Here is a 9,056-nt window from a genome sequence, read left to right as displayed (position 1 = left end):
GCCGTTTTGATTGAAGAAGTTTGCGGTACTCGCCGTCGCATTCAATAATAAATATAGCCGATATACTAGTTGGCTTTTTAAAGAGAAAATTGTTTCTGAGTTTTTTAAGCATCAGTAATTAAAAACAGCGCTTAGAAAAAACCCATATTATAAATTACTTATAATAGAAAGGCTTTCAACAAAAAGTTCAATGTAACATAAAGACAAAGCCTTGTACTGTTTCGTTCACAAAATAAAATTAAAAAATTTTTATTTCATTTTTATTTCCTCTTTTCAGCCTCGTAGGATGCATTTTTCTGGGTAAAGGCAAGGAGTAGTTAATATTTCTTAAAATACCCCTGGTATTGGAGCCTCTTGGTTGAGTAAAGAATAAAAATAGTTTTTCGATAAAATAATCATTTTGGGCAGATGTTCTGTTCCCGGCAACTGTCTTGTGCAAGGTTTTTTTAGAAAAAACTTAAGGATAAACAGAAAATTTCTGTTACCCAGCTTTGCACCTATTTTTTATCTATTAGGCTGGTGTAGATGTAGATCTGTGTTGTATTGCTACCTGACTAGTATGATGCACTCTGGATTTTCTAGAGTCTTTTTTTGGATTTTCACTGGTGGCTGCTTAACTTTGGTTATATCATCATTAGGCCCGTCAATTAGATCTTCCTACTTTACATATATTTAAAATAATTTAGTAAAGTAAAACGAAATATAGACAGTGCTAAAGATTACATTGTTTCATCTTGGTTACGTTGTTACATTATTAAGTAGATAAATAATTTTGATATTTTGTCGCTGCTTTTTAAATCAGCTAACTAATCGACTGCGAAATCACAAAATGATCGATCGATTCTAAATTGATTTTTTTTAGAGTAACAATTTAAATTTGAAGAACGTTTAGAGACTAAAAGTGTCTCTGACCACTATTAGAAATGTAGCAGTTCTTCACTATTTTAAAAGTTGAAAACGGACCCTTCTCCGGTATAATTTGAAACCGTAGCCAACAAAAACATTTTTTAAACAATATCAACATTAGGGAACGTCGATTCAAATTTCTTTGATAGAATATCTAGAAGAAAATCTAGATGACTTTGTTTTATGGTTTTACCGGTACCAAATCATATTAAGGTGGGAACAAATGTCTTGAAATACAAACAATCGTTTGGAAAATTTATTTCTGGATAGAATCATAAAACTTTTTTGGAGTGTGATGTGATTGCAACAGAATCCAATACTATGTATTTTTAACAAAATTAGGCATATCAACTGCTCAATGATTTATTATTGGAATAAATAGTAAAAAAACGTTCCACGGTTTTCCATAAACATAACATAACGTCTTTTTTTTTTGCTGATTTGTTATAATGAAGTCAATCAGCTCATTACTTTGACGTATTCTGTCCGCAAGGGTTGTAGAAAATACTTTTTAAGATCTGATTTGGGAGTCCAGCGCCTCTTGCAATAAAGACAAAAATTTTTTTACAAAAGTTGTTGTCAATTTTGAAATGACGCAAAAACATTTTGGTTTTAAATTTTAATTGGCTTTTTTATTTCTTTTGCTTCTGGATTGATTTAAAAAAGTTCTTTAGATAAGTTTTCAAAAAATTTGTTTCCTTGCTGGCTGGCCTCTCCAAACTCTCTGGCCCCGCCGCGGCTGCCTATATTTTTACCCTCTTTATATTTTCCAGACTTAAAATGAGTTTTAAGTAAATTAAGAGATTCTCAAACTAAAATCAAACCCTAAACAATCTGAATTGCTTTTAGAACAAAGTCCTTAGAATTATTCACTTTTAAGGTTACCTATTTAATAATGTTTCATTATCTTACAATTAATTGCAGATTTTAAAGCCATATGTCTTTGATGACAGGATGAGATTACTCCTTTAAATTATGTCTTGATATAAGATTATTTACATGGCAAAATTTCAAAACTTTTTCATTTCTAAGAATTGAAAAATTCAAAATTTAAGTATGGTTTTGGTTATGTCTAAAATGTTTTGCAAAACATTGCGCTAATTGAAACCTGGTCAAATGCAAGGGTCATACTTAATAAAGTATTTTAATTTACTTTTTATTTTATTATTTATTATGATTTTTTTATTTTATAACTTATTTTATTTTTTATTTGTTATATTAATTTTAGTAAAAAGAAAAATTGGATTATAGCTGAAGTGATTCTAACACTTGTCTTATGATTAAGCGAAATGCTTGATTAGCAAATTTATCTGTGCATGCATGCAGTGGAGTCACTAGGGGTGAGAGCCGGGTAACACCATCTCAACCTGACACTCAGGGGTGACACCAAAATGAGAAAAAAAATGCAAGTATGACAGAGCTGCTCATGCTCGTGCATATTTATTTTTGCGTTTGGCCTAACTAGTAGTTTTCAGGTTTTGATTTATCGATATTCTTTTTTAATAACTCGGCTATTTCTTCAATGCACACAAAAATTTTCTAAAGAACCTTTTTTTTTTAGAGATTTGAAAGCTCGCCAGCCCTGTTAGTGAAAGTTTAGAGGAATGACAGTAGAAGTTTACCGCATTGGGTGACACCAACCTCAACAACTCCACAGCATGCTAGCATAGATAATTTTGCCGATTTTTCCCGAGTAAAAATATTTTGTAGATAAACACACTTATCTACAAAAAAATTTTTTGCGTCCAGTTTATCTTGTGGAAAACCGCCTTAATATGCTATATTTGTTTATAATTTTAAGACAAGGTCTCCAATGTTTTTTTAATATTTAGATGATTGTCTTTACAAAATTTTATTACGTTTTAGTTTATAACAAATAAAGTTGCATTAAAGTGAACCAGGATTGAACAAACATTCGTGCTTTATTTTGTGTTGCTACTGGTTCAAAAAATATTGTATTACAAGATCATTTATGAATATTACAATAAAAAAAATTTATCTAGGGACACTACTTTTTAAGGTAACTAAACAATGCGAAAATTATTTTAGAAAAATGTTGATGAAGAGGTTTTATTCTAATACCGTGACGTTTGAACTATCTAAGTAATATGTGGCCATAGACGGGATTAAAAGTCTGGGATCAATAAAAGAATTTTTAATGTAAAAAGTGGATTTTTTAAAAGAGCTTTGTGCTTAAGTTGAAGAATAACGTGTTTTGTGGAACTATCTATTTTAAAGCAAAAAGGTAACTGTGAACTCAGTTGAGTATTATTTTTTTAAAGATATTAAACAATTATATATATATATATATATATATATATATATATATATATATATATATATATATATATATATATATATATATATATATATATAAAGAGATAGCAAGATGATAGTGATGAAGATATTAAGATGGTAGTGATGGACTTTGAAAAAAACTTAATAGAAACTGTTTTTGCTCTGAAAATAGAAAAACGATTCTAAAAATACATTTACCTGTGTAAAAGATCTTACAAGGGTCATACCTAGTATGAAAAACGACATTTTTTAAAAACATCATTATTATCATCACGATGGATTGCAAGATTCAAAATAAAAATAAAAATAAATAGTATATTGCGGCTCAACTATTTTTTATTTAATTTTGATATCATAAATGCAAAATTAAAAGCATAGTCTTAGCAAATTTTAAAATTGTGCTAACATTTTTATGTGTTGCTGACACACAAAATGCTAGTTGCCATAGGTACAACAAAAGTTTGCATAACTTTTTATATAAATAATTAATTTAATGAATGTTTTATCGCATTTAATATAAATAAGGTGATCTAGAGACTTTTATTTGCCACTATAGTTTGTTTTTTAAATAAAAATTATTTTATTAACATTAATATTTGTACATTATTTTTGGTAGTTGTTACTATGGAGATTATTAAATCCATCATTATTATCATACCATTAGGCTAAACTGACTTATTCTGAATTATGTTGCAAACAAAATGAAATTAAAAAATTAAAAAAAGGCGCAAGCCGTGCAACAAAGCTGAATTTTGATTGATGGGTTCAAGGTTCAATGCCTTGCTATAACAGCAACATTGAGTTTGAAGGCGACAAAAAACTTCTTCATTAAAAGGTATTCCTCTATGCTTTGAGACAGTGTAAATCGTTAACAAAGCACCGTTTATTGAAGAGGCTTGAAAAAAAATAAAGCTCTAAATGAAAAATATAAAGTCTTCTATGTTGTATTTAAGCAGTATGATATATATTTAGTTTATTATTTTTTACTGTTTTGTTTCACTTTTTAGGGTGTTTAATGGAGATTTTTGTTTTTTTTTTGCTTAGCTACTTAGTTTAGTTTATTTCGCCGTTTAAAAACGTTTACAATGTGCAGCAATATAAAAAAGTATACAAATGGCTGGAGCAAATAGAAGGCATAAATTACCTTTATCGCCAAGCCCCAATAGTAACGCTACTAAAAATCTGTATCGTTTAATGCAACAGCATTTAAAAGAAAGACAATTTTAAGAAGTTAAGAAACAAAAAAAAGTAATTAATTAAAAAAAGAAAAGAAATGATTTGAGTACAATTATAAACAGAACGTAACTCAAAATATAGTAATAATAATTTCTGTTGCAATATCTGTAGGTAACTTCAAAAGTAAGTATTTTTAATGAAAGTCTGATAAAGACATTGAAATTCCTAATATTAATTTATTTTTTTAAATGATCTAGATTCTTAAATTTATGATACTAATTTAGGTTAACAACTTCTAAAAGAGACAGAAAAAATCTACTATATTAAAATCCGTAAGTATTAAATAACGTCTTAATTTAGATTTAAATTGCGGAAATGTTTTTTCTTTAATATTAACAATATACTGATAATTTTTCCATTAAATGTTTTTTCTTTAATATTAACAATATACTGATAATTTTTCCATTAAATTGGTCCCGGTACTGAGCAGTATAAGAACATAGCATTAGATTATATTTTTGAGTAACAAAATTATTTTCTGAAAATTTATATTAGGAAGGTTATTTAAAAATTATTGCTTGTACGCAAATAATTAATAAATAACACTCGATCAGACTATAATTAATAATTGCGATTAATAAAAACAATAATTATCCTTTAGCGAGTCACACTTAATAAAATATAGTTGATATTCAGGTTATAATGAAAAGATATTATATATTGTTTTGTTTAATTTTTTAGTTTATTAGTAATTATATACTTATCTCTTTGTTACCTTCGTTACCAAATTATTGCAATATAACAACTGATAAAACCGGTAATCATGTCTACAATATCGGACATTTGTGAGATAATGTCCTCAATATCAGACGTCAGTGATATTGTTGAAATGATTGTGCAGCAGAACAATTGAAATAATACGAATAAAACGCAGTAAAAAACATTTTAAAAAATTTGTTTTTAAATCTTTTTTTTATATAGTAATATACATAAACTTATTAAAATTAACTTAGATTAAAAAATTAATTTTCATAAATTAATGTATTAGTATTTTCATTAAAAAAAGATTTATAAATTTGTAAAAAATGTGATGCATTACTTTATTAATTCTATACTTTTTTTGGTATTTAATAATTTAATAAAGTTTTGTAAATTAATTCTTTTAATTAACTGTTTATTTATATTATATATTATTATAATAGTAAAGTATTGTATTTTAATATATAAATTGTATATTTTTTAAACAAATTTTTCAATAAAAGATCTTTCGGCAAAATATTAGAATACACACACACACACACACACACATGTATATATATATATATATATATATATATATATATATATATATATATATATATATATATATATATATATATATATATATATATATATATATATATATATATATATATATATATATATATTATATATATATATATATATGTATATATATATATATATTTTAGTTCTATATATATATGTATATATATATATTTTAATCTCTAGCAAGGGTACAAAAGTGGGCCTTAAATATATGCCAAGGGTGCAGACATGGGACTTAAATATAGGATAGAATGAACATAGAAAATTTAGATTCCTTTTACAATAGATGATTTAAAGAAAAAACTTTCACAACTTTGCAAGGCATTGTATGAATCATTCTAAATAAATTAAATATTACAGTAAAATCGTATTCGTAAATTCAAGGTGATAAAATATACTTCACACTAATCTTCAAACCTAAAAAACTATTTATTGGATATAATAAAATGTTGATATATAAAAATAAACACAAAATTCAAAATAATAATAATATTTTATGGGAATTAAATATGCTGGGAAATCCTTAATAATTTTGTCACCAAATTTACTCGAAAAAAAAAAAATGTTATTAGTAATACAAACAATGGTTAAAAATATAAATAATTTTTATTTAGAATTTTGTTTTTTCTTGTCAAGAAATTTATATTTAAAATGGCAATAGTTAAGTTCTTTTAAATACCGGAACGCTACAGAAGATATGGTAAAAAATTTTAGTTTTTGTAGTTTAGTTGTAGGTTCGAACCTTTATGATTGGATAATTTTTAGGCCAAATTAACAAGTCGATAAGAAATTTAACGCTTGAAACGGCAACTAAAAATAATCAGAAATCAATAATCAAGAAAAGAAAAGGGACGAAAAATGGCTTTAGATTATTTAGTGTCTCCATTGAACTTGTTGGTCCCTTGCAATTAATAAAAAAGTTATAACTGTATTTATACTAAAACTTTCCTGACCAGCTTTATTTGGTAAAAATATATCTTTAGAGACAAAGTACTTCGCTGACATAAAAGTTCAAGACATCAAATATAATTTTCAAGTGAATAAAAATAATCACAAACTTTAAAATTAAACTGTAAAAGTTTTGTATTAAAAAGAAAAAAAGATTTTTTCTTCAAGTGAAGTAAAAGTAAAAACTGATGTGGGATTTCTGTTTCTGACAATTTTTACGGAAAATCTGTATTGGACCACCTAAGATTTAACAGTTTATCTTCATGCTAGGTGTTTGAAATTCAAAATATTTTAGGCGAGTGTCTTATCTTTTCTAATTTTTGGTAATCGTTGATGGTATATAAAAAAAAATAAGTTAGTTTAAAATGCAATTATATTGCTTTCATCACTTTTAAATTGAGCAGCCGGGGCGCAGTGGTTAGAGTTCTGGCTCAGAACGCAGAGGTCCTAGGTTCGACGCCAGCTCTAGCTTAACAAGCGACATAGGTACGGAAGGAGGCGTGAACTTCTAGTTAAATGCTCTCCCGCGGTGCTCTGTGATAAGACCGTAAGGACTTCTGGGAGCACCTAAAATAACTACAAAAAAAAAAAAAAAAAAAAAAAAAAAAAAAAATGCAAAATGTAATTTTCTTTTTTATCCATTACAAATTTATTTAAACTTTAACCTTTTTATGCACATGTAAATTAAAAATTTAAATGTGCATAAAATACCTCTAGCTATGTTACCAAATATGTCTTCATACTTGATATGTTTAGAAAATTTTTCTACTTTTTTACGCTTAGTTTAATACAACATTAACGTTAAACGTTGAATCATTTTTAGTAATATTTGGCGATTTTGTTGCCTGATTAATAATTTTTGTTTCAAATCAATAAAAGCGTAACAAGTTTTTTTGGCTTAAAATTGGTCTAAAAATATTTTTATTTGTTAATAAATATCTGAAGAATATGTTTACTGGTAAAAGTTAGCATTAAAGTATTGAAATTCAGCTTAGAAATTCTGCGTTTTTATTTGAAAACTTAAGGTGGTTTTCATTATTTAGTTAAATGTCATCAGCTGGCAAATTACTATTATTTAAATATTTTAATAAAACAAAATTATCTTAAACATATCAAAAGTTATATAAGTTTATTGATAACTTTTAGTAACAAACAATTTCATAAAAACAAAAAGCCGTCTAACTTGAAACAGCCGTGTATGCTGAACATGGTAATGATTTAGTGTTGGGTTTATAATTGGTTCCGTGAAATTCTTTTTTTTAAGTTTTAATTAGCTTTTTTTGTTGTTGTTGTAACCATTAACTAGTTTTTAGCAAAAGCACTGATCTAATTAATGTAAAATAAGTCAAAATGAAAAAAAATGAGTTTAATACCGTTAAAGTAGGCCTACTGTTCTTAGGAGGAGGGGGGGAGGGGAAAGGGGGTAAAGGGGGTTGAGGTATTGATTGAAACGTTTAGTTTAGATAGTCTTCTATTATATGACATATAATCTATATCTTGAACAAGTCAGAAAATTTTTTTTTAATATGTTTTATTGTGATGTAAGAGAAAAATTATTTTTTCATTTTTTTATAAATCTCTCATAATAAATGTATGACATACTAATGTTTTATTTCTCAAAGTAAATGTATGACATACTAAACTATTTTTTTCCTTTTTCAGCATCTCTGTTATTTCGTATCCTCTCGCAAGTTTAGTTTGACACGGTACAAAACAAAATTATCGTTGTGTATTATTTTTTACAATTTATAAAATTTCAAAAATCTTTCTTAAAATGAGAAAAGTAAAATCTATTTGATTGGTGATATTATTTAGAAACAAAAAACTTTAAAATTTAGACCTCCCCTATCCCATTATAAGATTATACTTTTTTTTCTATTCTAAACTAAATTTATATTTACCACAGATTTTAAATTTCATTTATTAATTTCTAAGATTTTAAAAATGTGTTTACGCAAAACTTTTTTTTTATTGGGGTGGGGGAATTTAAGTTTATAGATCTTTATTTAAATTCAATGGTCTAAAAATTTAGAGTTTTTACATACATTTTATACAGAATTTGTACTTACATATATATATATACTATCATCATACATACATACACACAAACATACATACATACATACATACATACATACATACATACATACATACATACATACATACATACATACATACATACATACATACATACATACATACATACATACATACATACATACATACATACACACATACATACATACATACATAAATACATACATACATACAAACATACATACATACATACATACATTTATAAATACATATATATAAACACACACAAGGGTGGTGCCAACATTTTTTGGTCTTCGAAATATCTAAGTTCCAGACATGGAGCAAACTTTAAACATTTATATGTT

At 26.1% G+C, this 9,056-nt stretch overlaps 1 protein-coding gene across 13 annotated transcripts in view; it reads left to right on the top strand.

Moving 5' to 3' along the window:
• Nucleotides 1-3,068: 3,068 nt before the first annotated feature.
• LOC100213721 (55 kDa erythrocyte membrane protein) overlaps nt 3,069-9,056 on the top strand; it is an 83,924-nt gene continuing 77,936 nt past the window's right edge. For 2 of the 13 annotated variants that reach the window (XM_065788769.1, XM_065788774.1), the window contains exons 1-3: nt 3,069-3,151; nt 4,665-4,712; nt 8,317-8,360. The gene's annotated coding sequence lies outside the window, so the exon portion shown is untranslated. Of the gene's footprint in view, nt 3,152-3,907; nt 4,160-4,248; nt 4,564-4,664; nt 4,713-5,217; nt 5,314-8,316; nt 8,361-9,056 lie in introns of those variants that run through there. The other 11 variants (XM_065788772.1, XM_065788778.1, XM_065788779.1 and 8 more) reach the window with 10 other exon arrangements.

The sequence above is a fragment of the Hydra vulgaris genome, chromosome 01, assembly GCF_038396675.1.
Source record: "Hydra vulgaris chromosome 01, alternate assembly HydraT2T_AEP".
In the NCBI taxonomy this organism is placed as follows: domain Eukaryota; kingdom Metazoa; phylum Cnidaria; class Hydrozoa; order Anthoathecata; family Hydridae; genus Hydra; species Hydra vulgaris.
Note: the sequence above shows the minus strand (reverse complement) of the source record. Positions and strands in the feature narration are given on the sequence as shown.